Source organism: Anser cygnoides, chromosome 6 (genome assembly GCF_040182565.1).
Source record: "Anser cygnoides isolate HZ-2024a breed goose chromosome 6, Taihu_goose_T2T_genome, whole genome shotgun sequence".
Classification (NCBI taxonomy): domain Eukaryota; kingdom Metazoa; phylum Chordata; class Aves; order Anseriformes; family Anatidae; genus Anser; species Anser cygnoides.
In genome coordinates this window covers 5,916,451-5,936,720 of record NC_089878.1, presented here as the reverse complement: position 1 = coordinate 5,936,720, position 20,270 = coordinate 5,916,451, and positions in this window count along the sequence as shown.

Here is a 20,270-nt window from a genome sequence, read left to right as displayed (position 1 = left end):
CCCAGGCCTGACTAATTGTCATTGGCAGAGTGGAACTGGAGACAAAAAAGTGGGATTTTGGAGATGCAAGATCTTTTTTTTTTTTTTTTCGAAACACAGGTGCTGAAAGACATCTGTAAGTTCAGAAAGTCTGCTTTCATATCTATGTTTCAGTTTGCAAATAATAGCTTCTGAGTTTTCAGAGTTTGTAAACAGCAGGATTCCCATCTTCCTTTACAACAAGGGCAACCAGCATGTGCAGAAGCCCTAGATTGTGTTTGCAAGCGTTGACCAAAACAGCAAGACAACCTGGCTATGCAGATAACACTGGCTTTCCACCGTTCACTAGAATATACGTTTGTGGACAGCCCAATAGCCTCTTCTTTTGCAATGCCAGCCATAGCTCCCTACTTAATAACTTGATGTTTCTTGTTCTTACCTACATCTCTGCCTTTCCTAGGGGAAGACTTAATCATTTCTTTCATTGCTGCCTTTTCCAGATTATTAGATAGCACTACTTATCTTTGTTTTATTTCTTTTTTTCATGTGAGGAAAACCCTTTCAGAATTTAACTGCTGTTGTAGCTGTCACAAAGGCATTTTATTCTTAACGGAAATTTCTTAATTCTTTACTGTCTATCTCTGAAGATGCACAGGAATTAACAAGCCCTGTATTTATGTTATAGTCTTCCTATGCAAAACTTTTTGGTCGATAAAAAACCTTTAATTCCTTATGCTTTATTTAAAATATATGATTAACATTGTCTCTCCGGTTATTACCTGAGTAAAGAAATGTGACTACTGGAATAGTTTAGAATTTTTAAGCTTCAGATTAAGATCTACAAAGACCTCAATTCAAAAGACAGAAATATTCTTCAAAATGTTTCTAACGAAACATCTGTCAGTAACTAAGAAAGTCATGGTAGATTTAACCTGCCTGGCAACAAGGACAACAGCTCAACTACAAGACGAGGAACAACAGAAAACATTTTAGTGATTGGTAAGCACATAACTATGATGCAAAGAATATTCAAAGATACGCTTCCAGGAAAGACATGTCTTGAAGAATAAGAGAGGGCATGTTTGGCTTTTAACCACTGCCCACATCACTGACAGTTTTTATAAGTGTTGTGCTTGTAATAGAGCTTCTGAATCTAGAGCAGCAGCAATTTCACAAAATAATTTCTACAAATGTCATCACGGATTCAACCAAAGAGGCATGAATAATGGTGAGAGACCTCATGTAAGCTCAGATCTTACACTCAGCAGAGAGGTTTCATGAAGCTTAATTATCAGGATGTTGCCATTCTTCATTACAGCTCCCCTCTTGGTGTGCAAAGTGGCTTTTTACTCATTAGCTTACACAAGGCCTGGCAAAGCTGGGAAGAATGTGCATGATCTGCGGCCTTTTGAAGGGCAAAGCGGGGAACCGCTCGCTGAGCCAGGCCCTGCTGGGACTCTGTGCGCAGCGCTGGGGCTCTCCTGCTCACAGCCCCCTGCCCGAGCTGTTGGGCCCCCTGCCTCTGTGTCAGTGGGCACACCGAGCCTGAAGTTGGCAATGCGTTGGCACGAGGAAACAGGCAGAGACAGCGTGGAGAGAGCCTTCCTGGTTTCTTAGGCTGCCTGCTCCATGCAGAGAGAGATGCTTTTTCCTCCAAAACCATTCATTTCACTTGCATCTAAGTAACCTGGATATCTGTACGTACTAACCCGCATTAAGGAAATGTCCAGTCCCTCCCACCTTTCTCGAAGACCCGCGGTGTTATGCTCCTTTTGGATTTGTCTCATTTCAAAGTGACAGCTCTGTCTCTCGGGGCCAGATGACAGGCTGCAGTCACTGTCACCTGAAGCGATCATCCTTTTCATTACCAGTGACAAACCCTTGCAGGGGATCCATTCAGAGGGGCTAGCAAACTCAGAATTCAGGGGTTGATTCAGATAGGACCTGATCCTCAGCTTATACAAAACTCCAGCTCAGGAGGCTGGACCAGCCCTCTGCTCACATGCCTGATCCAAGGCTTTTGTAAACGAAGCAGTGGTGGCCTGGCTGGTGAGCAAACCATCATGCCTAAAATCCTAGGTTATCTTGTTTCAGTAGGACTCCTTTTGTGAGATCATTCTCAGCCATAAGAAAACACTGTACCCAAAACACAAATAATGAAAGCATCTTGTACCAAATGAGAAAAAAAAAAGTAATTAAAAGGAAGGAAAGCACTCCATCTGCTAATAACAAGTGGATGTTTCACACTCGAATGACAGCAGAAACATTTCTGCAAACTCCCTCTATCTTACTGAACATTCATCCTCAAGAGCGTGGAATTACTGACTTGAGTTCGAACACTGTGTCGAGGAAGGGCCTGACATGAGTCCTGAGGGTGAGATAAAAGCCTATCTGCAAGCTAAGCTCATTTTGTTTAGCTTTCCTCATTAGAACTTCAGCCGTTTGTCACCTCCGGGGTGTCATTGTTCTCTTACTAAACAATCCGATAACGTTTACTAAATAGTATTTTGTTTCTCGTCCATATTTCAGTAGGCAATATGAAAACATTGGGATCTGTTATTTTCCCTGCAGCCTTCTAACACCTATGAATTTTGGCTTTACGTTTCCGTTCAGTGTTCGGGAATTTTGACACATGCAATAAAATCAAATATGAGAGCAAGTCAGGAAGTATTTGTATCTCTTAACAAGAATATCCTATTGTCAGTAGAAGGCATTGTCCTCTTGAACAACTCCCACTGAAGATTATGCTTAATGTCTTTAAGACAGTCAGATTTTGACATCCCTGTTCACCTCTTTTGACATCCCTGTTCACCTCTCTGCAATATTTTGTTCTGATTCTGTGCCAAGAAAAAAAGCACATTTTAAAGTTTAGGCACACATTTAATTTTCACTGGTTTCAATGAAATAAAAAAAATAGATTTAAGATAATGTTGAAAGGTTTTCAGACTAGAAGTGAACTGGGGAATAAAAGCTTCTTTTGACTTGCATGAGTTTGAACAGAACTGTCTGTAATATGAGTGATTTTTTTTCCTGCTGTACCTCTGCAGCAGGAAAAGGGAAATCCCTCCGAAGAGCTTCTTAATGTGATGTACATGTGTTTTTTGCACTATCTGTTGCGCTATCAATTTCTGCTTTTGGGTGTGTCGCCCAGAACCATCTTTATAAAAATATATCTTTTGTCTTTGGAGCCAATATTAACTCCCATTCAAATTAGCCACAATTTTAAAGTAATTTTTTGGAAGGCAAAGCAAAAAGTGCAGGAAGTACTTAAAATTACATAAATAAAATTATGGCAGTGAATAAAATCATTAGTATAAGCAGTTCTACAATGACAAACATAACATCAACCTCACCAGCCATCAGCTTTGTTGGCATCTATTTTGTAGGCAAACGAGGAAGAGTGGGGACCTCTGCTCACAGACAGCACCCGATGTGAACAGGACTCTGCAACAGGGCACGGGACTCAGCCAAATAAACCTTCAGCAAAGCCTGCAGCAATGACTCTGGCATTTCTAGGTACAAGAAAAATGTACGACCTTCTAGGCGTACTTGATGTTAGGCAGTGATTAACTAAGCTGCTGTATCTTATTAGGAATTAATAAACCAGTCTTCTGATTTTGCAATATCATTAATATAATCCTTTGGAGCAAGTGCTCTATTGATTATTCATAATAACCCATCTAGTAATTAGTTATCATTCTATAATTACTTAGCTCTTGATTCTAATAAATTCTAGCTGTAGCTTTCAAAAGAGTCATTTTCCTCATCAGACTCGACCTAATACCTGCTTGCCATATGGCAGATGACTTCACTAACACTAGTAAAGATCAGCTGTCATTTCAGTCAAGTAAAGCTGGTCCCACAGAAAGCATTGGCCATCTTCAGGCTTTCTTCTTACAACGTGTTTATCATTAATAAATATTTGAAAAAAAAAGAAAAAGAAAAAGAAAACCTTAAAATGTAAGTTCATTCTGTAATTTCTTTTACAGAAAGAACAACAATACACATGTTAATAGTTATGTTACTGTTCTCATTTACCTGAGATGAAAGTTAAAGCAATTAAGCACCAAGGAAAGCACTCCCTCTCTGTTCCATTAATGACGCCCATGGTCTCAACCATATTACAAAGATACTGCCTGGGAGATCCCCCCAGTAACCAAAATGGTCTGCAGAGGCTGTTGGTACCAGAGGCTTTATGCAACTGTGTTCAGTGACAAGATACAACCCTCACTGCCCCAGGGTGTTCTTCAAGGAGGTGGTCTTAGCCCTCACTTTCTGCTTTGTGTAGGCACTGCTCTATCAGAGCTGAAAATGTGGCTTAAGGTATTTGCAGGGTGTTTTTTTTTTGATATCTTAAGCACAAATCTACTCATTAGCTGAAATCAAGCTAACAAGAAAACACAAATATGGGTGATAGCTTGTTTTTATCTTGCTATAATACTTCTCCACCCTATTATTATGGCTAGCACTCCCAAATGGATGGCATGACCTGTTATCCTAACCCATATATATGACTGAAGTACAATTTTTCATGGAACAATTATGCTTAATGGCACAAACTGCGATACATTTAAATAATTAGTTATGGAAATCAAGTCTCCATATATGTGCCCACTGAAAATTTGAAAAACAAGTGTGGTCAACATTTCAAAAAACAATCAGCAGAAGCAAACGCAAAGTCTTACATTTGGGAGGAATAACTCCACACAATAGTACAGGCTGGCGGACACCTGTCTGGGATGCAGCTTTGAAGAAATGGATCGGAGGGACACGGTGGACAGCAAGTTGAATGTGAGGCAGGTGAACATGAAGCAGCAAAGAAGGCCATCTCCACTCTGGGTTGTGTAAATAGGAGGGTAGCCAGCAGGCTCAGAGAATTGATCCTTTCCCCCGTTTGGCACTTGCAAGACAGCACCTGGAGTATTGTGACCAGTTTTTGTCTCCTCCAGAGAAGAAAGACATGAAGATACTGGGGCAAGATCAGCACAAGGTTAGCAAGATGGTCAGGGCGCTGCAGCACACAGCCTAAGAGAAGCAGAGAGGCTGAGAGAGCAGGGCCTGTTCAGCCTGGAGAAGAGAAGGCTCAGGGGAGACCTTAACGCTGTCAGAGGTTACACTAAAGACAGAGCTAGACTCTTCTCAGAGGTGCACAGCAATGGGATGAGAGGCAACAGACACAAACTGGAACAGGAAAAATTGTAATAGCTACAGTATTTTTTTTTTAATCACAAAGGTGGGCAAATACTGGAATAGGTTACCCAGAGAGCCTGGGGAATTCCCACCACGGTGGTGTTCATTGTGCAGATGGACAAGTCCTTGAGTAACCTGCTCTGGGACTTTATTCAAACAGGGTGCATGACCTCCAAAGGTTCTTTCCAACAATTGTGGAATTGTATAACCTCCAACACTCAATATCTCAAACTGCAGGCTGGGAACCTCTCTTTTGGGGGCAGTGTAAATAAATCCCATTACAGATCCACCAGGTAGAGTCAGTGTGTGTGAAGAAAAAATGGTCAAAAACTGATCCTGTTTGTTTGAAGAGGCAATGTGAATTTGAATTTGGGGGAAGAGTTGTAAATAACCAGGTATTACAGAAGAACTGCTCATAAAAATAAATCTGTATTCAGTGCTCATGAGTCAATCCATTTAAATCAAGGTAAAGGTATTAGAATAATACACACAAGCAGATCTTTGATAATTTGCACATCAGAAGATCAAACAATAAACTAAGGGAACAGATTTGGAAAGCTGGTGACATCGTGGGGATGTTGGTCTAAAATATATACGAAGCCTGGCATGCGAGTCAAGTGTGGATTAGCAAGACTCCTTTCCTAACACATCTGTGTCAAGAAAAAGAGCAAATATTTTCAGACAACTATGAGAAGAAAACAATCTAATGAAGTCTGCATATTACTGATATAGAACAGGTATATATTAGCTATATTCTTAAACTACATTGCATGTGTTTGCATATGGAAAAAGTAACAGCAAGATCAACAGATTTAAAATCGTCTCATAAAAAACAACATATCGTTTTTTTGCAACTTCAGTTGGGGCTGAGGCAGGACTCTTGCTTAACTGACTTAAGTTGCCTCTCAAGGTAATTTTCAAGTAAGTAGTCTTTTAAATCTATGGGCTGCTCACTAATTATGTCTTCTGTTCTATAAAAACATATAATTGTCCATTACTGTATTCAGTAGAAATAGTCAAGTATTTATTATGCACGTGCTTCCAAGTGTTTTTAGGGTGAGAGCCTGTGCCAAAGGCAATTAAATATAGGGCTCCTAAGTGGTTGGGAAATTACATAGGATAAACAGGCAGAGGATGTTTCTTAAGTGAAGATGCAACTCTGGATGTCGGACACGGTCAGAAGCATTGTTGTGATGTAGTTAACCTTGCGAACAAACAGAAGAGTTGCTGTAACGTATAATTATTAAAGAAAACATTGACACAATTAAACCTCCAACTTTAATGTCTATTTACACAATATTCACATCCATCCTGAGGAACAGAGGTTTTTTATTTGTGAATTCCTTTCTTCTGTAGTCTTTCTGTTTTGACCACATTCTTATTGCCAGCAATCAATTTCATACCTCCCGTTGCAAAACAAGTGCTTTGTTTATGCTGTTGTGCATTACAAGTTTCAAAATGGCGATTAATTTAGCTGAAAAATCACACCATGACTTCATGCTACACAGAGCCAAATTAAGCTGCCTAAACAAAGCATCTAGTTTGAGACAACCCTGTGTATTTGAAACACCTGAATGGCAAATAAAAAACAGGTCCCATAAGAGACCTGTGCTCTTCTGGAGTATCAGCTTCCTGGCAGATAGGATACCCTGTGTCGTCTCAGATGATATTAGATGTCTAAATTTAGAAAAAAAGATAAAATCCTGACACTCTACAAACCTTACTGAGGCTAGTGGAGATACGCTAAACTTTTAGGACAGTATATGTTTATTATTATTATGGTAATTATTTTTTTGTATGTTATCCAAGTGCCAATGCTTCTCTGCTTAGACTCGGCAGTGCTTCTGCACTAGGTATTACAGACACATTGTGGAAGAACTGAGATTCAAGAGGATTGAGAGTGTCTTGAGATTGAGATTAACCCTTCCCAAATTCTAGTCTTTTCTGACCAGCATTTTCCACAGGAAGGGCATAGAGCTAACCAAGCAAAACCCTATCTCGTAGCTGCAATTCAGATGGCATGTGCTTGGAGCTACGTAACTTCCTCCAGGATGACCACTTGGAGCCACCAGAACCCTTAGATGGAGTCTTAAGGGGGAACTTATCCTGGTTGATTTTTAGAGGGAAAACTGAAGAGAGAAAATGATGGCTCTCCAACACACGATCTTGTGCTGTTACAGTGATTAGCAGGTTGTAGTAATAACTGAGGGAGCTACTCACCACGAAGGAGAGAACCATTCCAAAGTGGCCAGAGGAACATGTCTGTCTTCACAATTACTGTTCCCTAGATAATTAAATGCATGGAGATGGGCTGTGGGAAACACTGTTTGGAGTAATATGCTTAAGTTCCTCAAGATTTTGTGTAGAAGCCTAGATTTGGAGGTTTAAAGGAAGCCATCAAATGAAGTGTTTCATTAACTGATTCACGAAGATGAATTAGATGTGTTCTTGTGATTCAGCTTTGTTATATACTGGAATTTAATTAGTAAAATTATATAATTATGCTCTATCAAATTAACAAATACAAGATACATTCAATGAGGTTTACTACTTTCTCTAAAATGCAGAAACCAAAGACAGCACCTAAGGGAAGAAGAAAACTGGGCATTTACTTAACTACAACAGGAGGGGGGAAAACCAGAAAATTCGAGACTGTACCTGTCAATGTGGACATGATCTAATCTCCAGTGGGGCCTGGGGGAAGTAAAAGACAAATGGGAAGAAAGCAAGGAAAAAAATGAGGCTTTGGCACACAGGAAGACAGGACCAGGAAAGAGGTGGATCCAGTGACTGACCAACAGGCTGGGTGCCAGGCACTTCTGGATTCTGATCTTAAATTCATCACTGACTCACCATGTGGCCATGAACAAATGACTCCACCTTTATGTCTCAGTTTCTCATAAGCAGGGTGATATTTATCTACCAGTCTTGTGGAATGTTGTAAAGATTAATTAATAAATGTTTGGAAAGCACTTTGAAGATGAAAGGCTGAATTCACAGTAATGGCTAGGAGGCAGTGAATTGGCTTATTATTCCTTTTCTGCAAACACAGCCTATACATAGAGAAAACATTCAAAAAATATGCCAAGATACATTTCTATTATTGCAGTCTACTCTCTCCCCTACCTTTTTTCTCCTATGATTACGCTCAGTATTTAGTTGATGTTTGATTCAGGCAAATCATACTTGTACAACTATTTATCAGCTAAAGTTAATCACGTGCCCAAGCGATTGTCAGATTAGATTCCAAGACTGTAAGTGGTGTGTAAAGTGACTATCTTTTATCGTATAGCTACATATATCAGGAAAATCTGGTAAATGCTTTTTCAGATACAAATAATAATAGCTGGTTAAGTTTTTAAAAAGTGACAAATACATTTAGCGTTGGTCATCAGCTCTATGAGGCTGGAACCGTTCTTAAGGTCTGTATTTCTTGATGTCATAGCATTGAAATACACTGCTGATGGCTGGCGTTCGTTAGAGTTTTATATTATTAAAATACCAAAAAAAAATCACAACAAACTATAGGATATATTTATTATTTCACCTAATATCAAAAGCCTAATACATCTTAGACACCTTTGTGTTTGTTTGGTCACAATCAAACCAGAAACAGATTGCTGTTTTCTGGGCTGGTAAAATTCTGGTTGCTTACTTTCCCTGATGATTCCTGTATTCAAAGCTGAGGTTTTTCAGGAAAGCAAAACGGTGTCAGCTAGGCCTTTCGTGTCTCATGAGTGCCATCAGTCAACCATAATTTCTCTCCAACTTAATAAGCCTGTCTTTATTATGAGTTTATTTGAAGTTATGTGTTTCAGGCTTTACATATGCAACTGTAAATGAAGTCACAACTTGTCCCAATTTGGTAATGCTGAATAACCGAAACATTTTTGGTTTGGGGCAATCCAATGAAAAATAACTTACAATTTCTGCAAGGTAGGAAGCATAGGGGTGTACATTATTATGTACATTATCATTAAGAATGTTAATTTTTTTTCAGACCATTTTAAAACTTAGATGAACACAATCAAGCATACTCACAGGTTTTGCAAAAAACTCTGCAAGATGCAGTTGTTTAGCAGAACAAAATAACTGCTAGTTTAAAAAGAATACACACTGTATCTCTGAACATGACAGAACACAGTCACTAGTTTTCAAGAAACATAAATCACATATAAATAACATCACTCAAGAAGTTACAAAATGTTAAAATTTGCAGATGAATATTGTCCTGCACAGTAAATTCGGACAGCTGTCATGTACAGTCACGTCTAGTTTTATATCCTCCAATTTCCTCATCTATAAAATGACAATTATTATCTTTGTTATAATTAATGGGTCACTAAGAGGTTAAATTTATGAATGTCAGTCAAGTATTCTGAAAACATGAAAAGGGAGGCAGCATTCAAAGAATATTATTATTAGTTTCATCACATGCAAATTGCATAAAGCACAACTCTACGGAGAGGCCAGGGAGCAGGAGACAGAGAACAGTAATGTTATTGTGACCGGACTGCTGTTAGAACAATGGCCATTATAACCCGATGATACTCAATTAACTGAGTGGAACAACGGCTGAGGCTTAGCACCCAGTTCTCTATTAGTTGTGACATTATAAATCAGAGAGTTCCTAAAAAGGAGGTCAATTCTCAGGGTTAACTGTGTTTGGCTATTTGTTGAGAATTGTTTATGTAGGAAAATGTGTAGCTCGGTTTACAGATCTACTGTGCTAAAAGTGAGAAATTCAAAAGGACTAAAACTCAGCTGGGCTCCTTCCCCAGTGATACCAATCACATTTCTGTAGCAGGGTCCTGCAGCATGGTGCTGAGCACTTCTAAAATCCCAGTGGAAAGTGCGCTGTTAGCAGGATTCACAAGTGAGTTAGTTCTTTGGGAGGAAAAGTCACAGTGTTCATACCTAAAACACATGTGCACATTGTCCACTGTACTGGGCTCTCCTTGGGGCACCTTCCTTGAAGGTCTTCAGAGTCATCTGTCCACTGCATGTCTTGCCATTACATTTGCCATCTGCTTTCTGGTCTGAGACAGTTTTCTGGTGACCAACCTGCATTAGAACTGTGGGATCACACAGAGTCACTTGAGGAGTGACTGTGCAGCAGTACAGGGAAGAGTGCAGTTGCAGAAGCAAACAGTGCATATCTATTGAATAGAGGGGACAGGAGGGAAAGTGGAATTAACTTAATTAAAGTCTGAAATACAAGATGTGATTAATTTATTGCAGGTGTTGGGGAAAACGTGAGGATTAAAGAATGGCTGGAGTAAGAGGATGAAAGTGGCTTGGCTGGACAGGTCAAAAATGCTATTGTATCTGAAACAGCGTGGCACTGATCACATACAGTACTATTATCAGCATGAAAGAGGCAAGGAAATTAACTTCAGTAATTGAGCACATGAAAGGAAACAACAAAACTTCCTGAAATTATAATATGGTACACACTGTCCTTGTCCACTCCTCTCTCCAGGATAACTTCATGAAAGTCAAACAGCCTTGGAGAGAACTGATCAGCACAATCTTTATACTGGAGTCTGGGGCAGATCAGTGGGTGTGGGAAACGGGTTTTGAGAAATGGCTGACAGGAACCTCCTTTGAGAAATGGGCTGAGAGGGTTTTGAGAAATGGGCTGGCAGGAACTTACGAAGTTTGACGAGAATTGCAAAGACCTGCACTTGGGGAGGAACAACCCTATGCACAAATATATGCCTGTGGCCACCAAGCTGGAAAGCAGCCTGGCAGAAAAAGACCTGGAGATGCTGGTGGACACCAAGCTGCACATGAGCCAGCAATGCCGATGGCGTCTTGGGCTGCAGTAGGTAAAGTACTGCTAGCAGGTCGAGGGAGGTGATCCCCTCAGCACTGGTGGGGCCACACCTGGAGTGCAGTGTCCATTTCTGGGCTCATTAGAACAAGAGAGACATGGACGTACTAGAGAAAGTCTAACAGAGCGACATGAAGATTATTAAGGGACTGGAGCTCCTCTCCTGTGAGGACAGGCTGAGAAAGTTGGGACTGTTCAGCCTGGAGAAGACGAGGCTCAGAGAGAATCTTATCAATCTTTATAAATACCTGAAGGGAGGGTACAAAGAGGATGGAGCCAGGCTTGGCTGAGTGGTGCCCAGTGCCAGGACAAGAGACAATGGGCACAAACTGGAAAACAGGAAGAGGTCCCTTCCAACTTCAATCATGCTGTTTTAGGTAGCACTCCACACAAAAACTAACAGAAACAGGAGATGGAAACAGCCTGACTGGAAAGAAGGGCAATCAAAGAAAGGAGGATGTTGCAAGCAAATATCAGGTCAGATTGTGGGAGGTTTTATCAACCTTATAGACGCTAGACACCTTCAAGCTTTTCTAGAAATCACAGATCTGAATAACAGGATAATTCAGGTTGAAGGGGACCTTACAAGGTCTCTTGTTTAACCTCCTGCTCCAAGCAAGGTCAGCTACGAGATCAGGTTACTCAGAACTTTATCCAGTCTGGTCTTAAAAACCTCCAAGGTTCGAGACTACAAAACCTCCCTGGAGAACCTGTTCCACTGCCTGACTGTCCTCATCTGCGTCTTGTTTTATCTCATCTGAGAAATGGATTAATGCTTCCAGCTGCCAGGTATTTCCTGCATCTGTTCCTGCTTCATTTTCGTTCATGTTGACAGCCTGGAATAGATTTTATTTTGCTAATGTGGCAGGTGAAATTATTTTTTTCAGAGTTCGTATATTATGAGCTGGGGCAATGTATAAGCATAATAAAATAGAGGAGAGATGATGTTACATTATAAACTTCAGAAAGCCCACCTTTGTTCAGGAGATTGTAGGGCATTAGGAGGTGGCAATGCCTTTCACAGTTGGCTTATCTAAATTCTGTAGGCTATGAGGCATTAGCCTCATGGGCTAGGATTTTAGGAGTTTTTACCTGACTCCTGTACAAGCTGAAATATTCGCACTGTCATCAGAACAAGGACTTCAGTCCCCAGGGATATTTAATGAAAAAAAAAAAAAAAAAAAAAAAACATAAGCAGCTGTGCAAGCATTCCTGCCAAAATAATCAAGAAAACAGTAACTAACAGCAACTGGAGCGAGCGACTGTTTAGCTTGCACTCTTAGTACCACAGGGAGTCAAAGGGAGACCAGCAGCTGTGGAAGAAGTAGTTACAGAAATAGAAAAGGACAGCCAGCAAGATACTCCACGATACAGATTTGTATTCGTTCTGAGGTATGCGCCTTCTGAGACAGGGGCCAGAGTGCTCGTCACCTCAGAGAATTAAAACTCAACAACATCATTTGTGTCCCAGACAGAGCACTGATAAATGTTCTTCCCACACGTGTGTGGGGAGGTGTGGCGCTCTGGTCTTTCATCAAATCTCTGTTTGCAGGAAAACTGGTATCTGTCAAAAGCTTGACAGATACAGCTTCTTCCTAGCAAGAGCCTTTCACAATGCACACTCTGAACTTGGCTGGGTAATGCAGAGAATTTCCTCAAATTAATAACCCTTCCTGTTTAAAGATAGCTTTTTTTTTTTTTGGATAAATTGGCAGAGCCTGCAGGGAGCTCAAGGACTAATTACTCCATTTTCCCTCCTCAGACAAATTTTCAGTCCGGATGTTGCAGCTGTTCCACTGTGCACAGCAGTCCTCTGCAATAATTTAGGCCAGGAAACGGGGATTACTTCATAGTAATGCAGGGCTGGTTGATGATTTTTAAAAATTCTCAGAGGTGAAGTTTTATTTCACAACAAACCAGTAAGCAAATAAACACATGAAGTGATGGCACCAAAGTCAGGCAGGAAGCCTGCTTAACAATTTTAAAGTATGAAGGTCTAAAAGTACAGGCTAACATAAAATGACAGTAAAACACAGAACAAAAATATCCTCAGCCTATTCACCTTAACTGCTGCATTTAACAAAAATGGTTAGCCCACTACTGAATTAGATACAGGCTGTTCCATAAGCAGTAAGAACTACTCGATTCAAGCCCCAAACTATATTCAGTTTGATGAGAAAAAAGCTATTAAGAATTAAATAATGAAATCTTGCTGAATCCTTTTTCTGTGCATGAGGTAAGATGATTTCAAAACAACTGCCACCTATTCTGCTCATCAGAAATTCAGACATAATAAACACATGCAAGAAGACCTATTTACTGCCTACAGCTATATGATAAAGTCTTTTAAAGATGAACTAGTTAGAAATTCATTTAAATGGATTACATTAATGCCTAAGCTGAATTCCCTTTTGTCATGTCTCTTAGTAAAAACTAGAGTTAATGCTTCAGGAAAAAGAAAAAAAAAAAGAAAAAAAAAAAAGCACTCACATTAAAACACAAATGCAAAGAACTTAAGTTGGATCCAGTTATTTTTAATTCATCACTCTAAATAGCATAGAGAAAAATCAGAACTGACGCTGATAACCGAAAGTTAGCATTGCCAGCTACCTGTCCTCCCATGCAAGAAGACAAGTCAGACTACACTGGCATTTGTGAAATTGTTCTACTTCTGTTACTTAACAGCTACCAGCAGTAAGGTGTAGCCAAGACTGTGACGCTTTGTTGTTGTTGTTGACTTCTTAAACGGAAAATTTGATACTGGAGCATCAGATCTATCCCATTCAATCTCAGTGTCTGGCATTCTGGCTTTTGCTCAGACCAACAGCCAATACTATAAAAGCAGATTTCAGTAGAGCTAGACGTGCAAGGCACTGCTGCATTTGCACACACCACTGCAGAAGGAGACTTGAGGGCTTAAAACAATTCCATTCTGACACCTGCTTATGCCCTGAAGCATGAGATGTGGTTCTACTTATTCTACTGTACACTGCAACAAAAAAATGTCATTAGTGCTTGTAAAATTAGTCTATTAAAAAGCCAGCATTTTTAGCTTAGAATTTCTATGACATTACATTTCACCCACCGTGTGCATCATAAATATATCCAGTTCCCAATATATTACTGTTCACAGGTCCTTTTTCTGTTACTTAATTACATTTCAGAGAGCAGCCATCCTATTTTGCATGTCTCACTCAACCACTTTTCCAGTTCTAATTCAATTGTCCATAAATTCTCCCACACATCAACCTCATAGTACCAACGAGGTATTAGATCAGAAACATAATTAGTGTCAACACTGTTACCAAATTTCTTGCTGATCATCTAGCGAGTATTTCCTCATTGTTTTTCTGTGTAGTGCCAGATATTTCGGCTGGATAGATGGCGCAACCTATCATTAGAAGCTGTGCTGGGACGGGGCTGAATACTACAAGACTTCTCCTTCCCCTTCTCCTCCAAATCATTTCCCTATCTGTGTATTAGTACAGAAAATCTTTACCACCGATGTCCTCAGCTTTGTCCTCAGAATGAGAATGTGAAACACAGTCACAACTTTGCAATGACTGGAAAACAAAGCAGCCAGTAACTACAGCTAAACGTCCAGCTTTCCTCCTCAGCTCAGCACGTGGTGCAGCCACGTGTTCTACCTTCAGTTTTGAAAATCTAAAAGCAGCTTGAATAAGACTTAATGTATTATCAAAATAAAAAATAACAGATTCCGTGGGTGATTGGAATGGAGTGGTGCCTGAAAGAAAACAGTAAACTGAAGTGCTCTTACATGCATATTTAGGTCGGATTCATTACGTGTGATATGGAAATTGCCCACTTTCCTACCTCCTTCCTATTAATGTTTTAATTCACTTGAGTTTTAATGACTTCCATAAACTTGAAAAAATATTAGCTGAGTTATCCACGATGATTTAAAAATCCTATTCAGAACAGGATCTGGCATCCTTAGACATAATTGAGCCTAACAGAAAATTTTTATCGCTATTCAAGGCAGATCAAAACAGAAGAACAGAATCTATTAAACTATAAAACCATTTAAAATACTTCCCATTCTCCTTTTCTTTTTTTTTAAAGTTTAGTACCACCTAATTTCCTTCTTACACTTCTAATCAATTGTTAAATATCTTAAACAACGAAAGTCCACTAAGAAAGCCAGACTATTCCCCTAAGTAAAGTGTAGATTGTTCATCCTGGGAACAGCTATTCACTTCAACCCTTCTTGTCACGCAGGGATTCATCCTGACAATGAGTTTATCCTCCAGGTTAAGTCTGACCTTGTCCCCTACACAGAGCACCAACTATTCCAGTAGATTCCACTACCCATACAATATTTTCCAAGTAGTTTACGTTAGACACACTGTTTAAACATCACATATCAACAGAATCTGATCAAGTTCAAACTTAATTCTGAAACTGGTATGGGTTTCTACAGAAGAGCTTGCTCAAACTTGTGGCCACTTTTCCATTGATTCCTAGTGATTTTTACCTGGACCTAACAAAAAATTCACAAGAATCTAGAACTATTTAAGTCAGAAAGCTGTTTTACAAACAAATTCAGCACCTGTATTGCATAGTCACCTCCACTTTGGTTTCTAAAGAGTCTCCTTCTTAGCATATAATTTTACTAGATAGTTCTCAATTCCCAAACTATTTTCTCTAAGTTAATTCAGTCCTTGTCAACATTTTACATTATTCTTGCTTCATTTTCACTAACAATTTCTTAAACTTTTCTATGTACAGTTTTAATATTTTATCTTTCTCTGAATCACTCTTTCACAGGAATGACGTTAACTTGGAAATTATTTTTTTTTTAGAGTTTAACTACAAGCTTCTTATGTGATGCCATATATATATACACATATGCCCTATAAAATTATTTAGCAAAAATGCTACTAACAGAATTACTGGAATATCTAGGATAATTATCTCATAAAGTACGTTTATGTACACAGACTCATATCTCTCTACACACAGACACACACAAACTCATCCATTAAAGCTAATGGGAATCCTCCAAAAGCAAGGCTTTCAACCCCATGTTCCGTATATTCCCTACCAAAAGAATGCAGTCATCCAAATAGGTCTTTACCAGCTAACTCTTGCTTGTGTAACTTTGCGTGATACAAATTATTTACAGCAGAAGATTTGGTGTTGAGGACTAGTAGCCATTTCATCAAGGAAGACGCAGATCGTATATCTAACTTCCTATACAAAAGTCAGTTTATCGCATAATAGTGACTCTTATTACGGTTAAAATACCAATTGTGACTGCAAACTCAAATTCCTTTTCCCATTATTACTCAGAACAAGAAATGTTTATTTCCCAATGCAATGTGTGAACACAATTTTCTCATTTTTCAGCATGATCTTGAGCTTTTAATAACAAATGAAATAATATATCAAAAGTGCAAAGATTCCTTTGCCAAATTAAACTCACCCAATGGGTTTCTTATGAATCTGACAGATGTTTTTCTAGTTTTAATTCAATTATTTGAAACCATGTGTACAACCTCCTCCAATACTTCTGCAAAAGTCATGAAAACATCTGTGATTTCAATTATTGATTAATGGCTGAAACCTGTCTCTGGTAGAAGTCTGTTTATGAAAGCAATGAAGATGAAAGAGCATGTACTTCAGAGGCTTTTGCTGCTTATTTGTGAGGCTTGAAAGCCTAAGTAAATACCTAGCAGGACTGAAAAACTACCTTAAGCATGTCTGCTCATGCAGAAGTCACAGCTCCTGATAGCCAAACAGCGGTCATACAAAGATGTATTTCCCTCTCCAAGTTGTTAGCTCTTAACTCTTTTATTACAAAAATAAAAGTACAACACTAAAGGAGGAAGCATGTAATGTGCAAGAGTCTTTTCAAGTGTGTGGCCAAAAAAAAGCATGGCAAAGTCTCCTGGCAACACTCTGTGTAAAGATACAGTAAACAAATAAGTGTAAGTTACATGGGCAGTAACTGAATATAAGAGCCTTGCTTTCTTAGCCAAAAATACTTTGAATGGTTCCATGTCCTGTTAAGGACCTGCTGCATGCACTTCAGTAGCAGACAATCCATGTAAGACTGTATTTAGTGGACTTATTTAATGGAGGTTTAAAAGTCAGTTAAATACTTCAGATAAAAACTACAGTAAGTAAACTACAAGAGAAGAAAGGGTAATGGCATCATCTCACTGATTTTTAAGAGGATCATGGCATCCTTCTAGTTAATATGATTTCAGTCATTAACGTCTTATAATATAATTTCTGCAGTAGCAGTTTAACTAACAGAGCAAATCTGACAGTTGTGAGGCCTGGCTAGTCTCTTTTGCTTATTTTAAAGAGAGGCCTTTTCAGAAGGTATTTGCCAAACCTGTCTGCTCTGCCCTTTAATTGTGTTGAATACAGTATAACTTCTTCAGCAGTGGTGGCAAACATATCACTTAAGTTCTGCTCACCAACATGTCAGGCACATCCTTGTAGGGGCTTGGGCCTGTTTTTTGTTGTGTGTTTTGTTTGTTTGTTTGTTTTTCTGGTTGGTTGTTTTGCGTTTGTTTTTTTTTTCCAGTGGGACAGATGCTGCAGGGATCCTTAGAGTCCAGTGTCTCTGTAAGCTTCAGCCAGAGAGCTTTTTCTTTTGAGATGCCAACATCTTAACCATACTCTTCTATCTGCGTAAGGATTGCTTTAAATTTTGAATTGTCTTTTGAGTTATGAACAACATCAGCAAGAGAATTTTGACTACATTTACAGACAAAAACATGAAATCTGAACACTTCCTCAAGAAGTAGTAGTGCCGTCTTGTGCATTCCACATGGCAATAAACCAAGGACTAAATTATAATCCTGGCTTTGACATGAACAGTGAGAATGCTCCCCCCTCATTTAACCTATGTAGGATGGTCTCTAGCAGCCATTTGGGGGGCTGATTACTTAGTGCTTTCTGCATACCACAAACACACATTGTTACATACATCCTAGCATCCGTAAAGTGATTTTCGCAATACAACTTCTTTTGCAGATTATTACTGAGAGACAATGTGTCTTTCTTTTCCTTTTTAACATGCCCTTGTGCTAGAAAACTGTAGTTCTCCGAGTCCAATAAATTAGAAGAAGCAAAGAAACATTTATTCCCTAAAAATTCCTCTTAAGTGCTGAGCTGTCTACCTGGAAAAACTGACAAGTTCCCCAGAAAGTTTTTATATACACTGCACTTTCGTTCTCTACTCCGAGAAGGCATGCGCCTGGCTCCTCCGTTATCAGCAAGCAGTAGGAACAAACCCAACTCATCTCGTTAAAGAAGACAGTACGCTTTCAAAAACCAAAGAACTTCTGCCACATAGATCACCTTTTTAGTACAATCAGCACTTGATAATTTATTTTTTTTTATACTTCTTTGCATATTCTTTTCTGGGCTTCAGCTCTCGAATACAGCCAGAAGCAGCCTACAGACCGAGATGGACCTTTGATCTGACTGCAAGCAGACACTTGTGTCATATCTTAGGTTCTAACTTACTTGTTTCCACAGAGTGCTGTGTATCAGTAGTAGCAGAATTTTCCTTGTACCAATTTAGTACTGTAATTCAGGCACAAGTATACTGAAATAGCTTTATGATGGAGATAATATTATGGGCTATTTTTGGTGCATTATAAGGAAAAGCCATATCAATATACACAGTCCACACTCGAAAAATCTACCATGTTCCTCAAGTATCACTTTTGAGCTTCCACATCAAGAACTGAAATTCATCGTCTCCCTGATAATTATTTTGTAACGTTTACTGGGAGAACCCCAGAGGAAACCGCCTGAGAAGGCTCAGAAGATCCAAAGAGAGTGAAAAATGTTTGCCGGTTTTCCCTCTCTTTGAATGAACTTACACCTCCTTTTGGATTGGCATAATTCTAGGAATTTCTGTTCTTCAATTACAACTTACTGTTGTGCTTCTTTGTTCCAGTCCAGAGAGAATCAAATGTGGTCGCATGTTGCTCATAGGTTGCTCTGAATTTTCTTCCTTTACACCCAAGTAATCTTACCTTACTTACCTTACTGCCATCTTCAGCCTATAAAGATTGTAAGCAGAATTTTACAAAGGCTGTTTGTTCTAAATTTGCTAGTCTTATTACGAACTTCCACAGCTAACAAGGGTCATTTTTAGCATCTCTCTCAAGTTACACTGATACTCTCATATTCTTCTCTTTTTAGAAAGTTTTAAAAGTTTGCTCTAACAGCATTAACTGAACTCTCAATGTGTGGTGGCTGAGATTTTAATTTACAGGTGTCTAATATGATGTTTTAGTTCCTTCTCCAGACAGCTACCTTACTGTCTTGAATTCAGAAGTGCTAAACACCAATATCTTTCATTAAATAAATGAGTATTTATAAAAACAGTATGTTACTCTAATGTTCAATGTTGTAAAATTATATGATTTATCTAGACTACCTCTATCACATATGACAATGTATTTGACTGACAGAAAAAACCTTTTTAAAGTTTTCTATTACCTAAACCACTGTTAAGACTCCAAGTCATTGTCAATGTTTTGCTAAATATCCACCAGTTAAAATACATGCCAGCAATTACATAATAATGCGTCTCCCTCCCTTGTGGTGGTTTTGGCTCCAAGTGATGAACTAACATATTCAAAAATCACCACTGTGAGTACTAGAAACTCAGTCAACATTACTACATTTCAAATAATCATATCAGCTACAGCTATACAAATATTTAAAGCCTACTAAGATTTACACTGCTGGATTCTTAGCGTCTAGCGGTTCTGCTTTGGAAAAGAAGGAAACCTTCTGAGTGCTGTAATACTATCTAAGAGATGAGGTTCTTACACCTCACGGTAGCTATAGTCCTTTCATACTGCTGTAGGTCCTTGCTCAATTCTAACAGCTGTAATTATTCCAAAAGTTGTGGTAAAAGTGGGAAAGAATATACGGTCAGTGACCGTGTTTCACAGGAGGGTAGCTGGGGAGAACAGTTAAATCTCAGTGATGTTCAGACTTCAAATAAGATGGCAGTCCCAGTACTGCACAGGACAGAGCAGCAACTCATGACTAGTGAATTTTGCCTTTCTCCAGTTTTTATGCCAACATGACAAATTGAAGATGCTTTTGTCCCATGACATTCCAAAATAAATGTCTCATGAGATCTAGGCTGTAAGCTCTTCTGTCAGAGCTCACCTAACTGTGGAATCCTAGGCTCCAACAGGACTTCAGTTATTTGGGTCCCAGGTTGTCCTGACGGTACAGGCTGATTTGTACCAAAGCT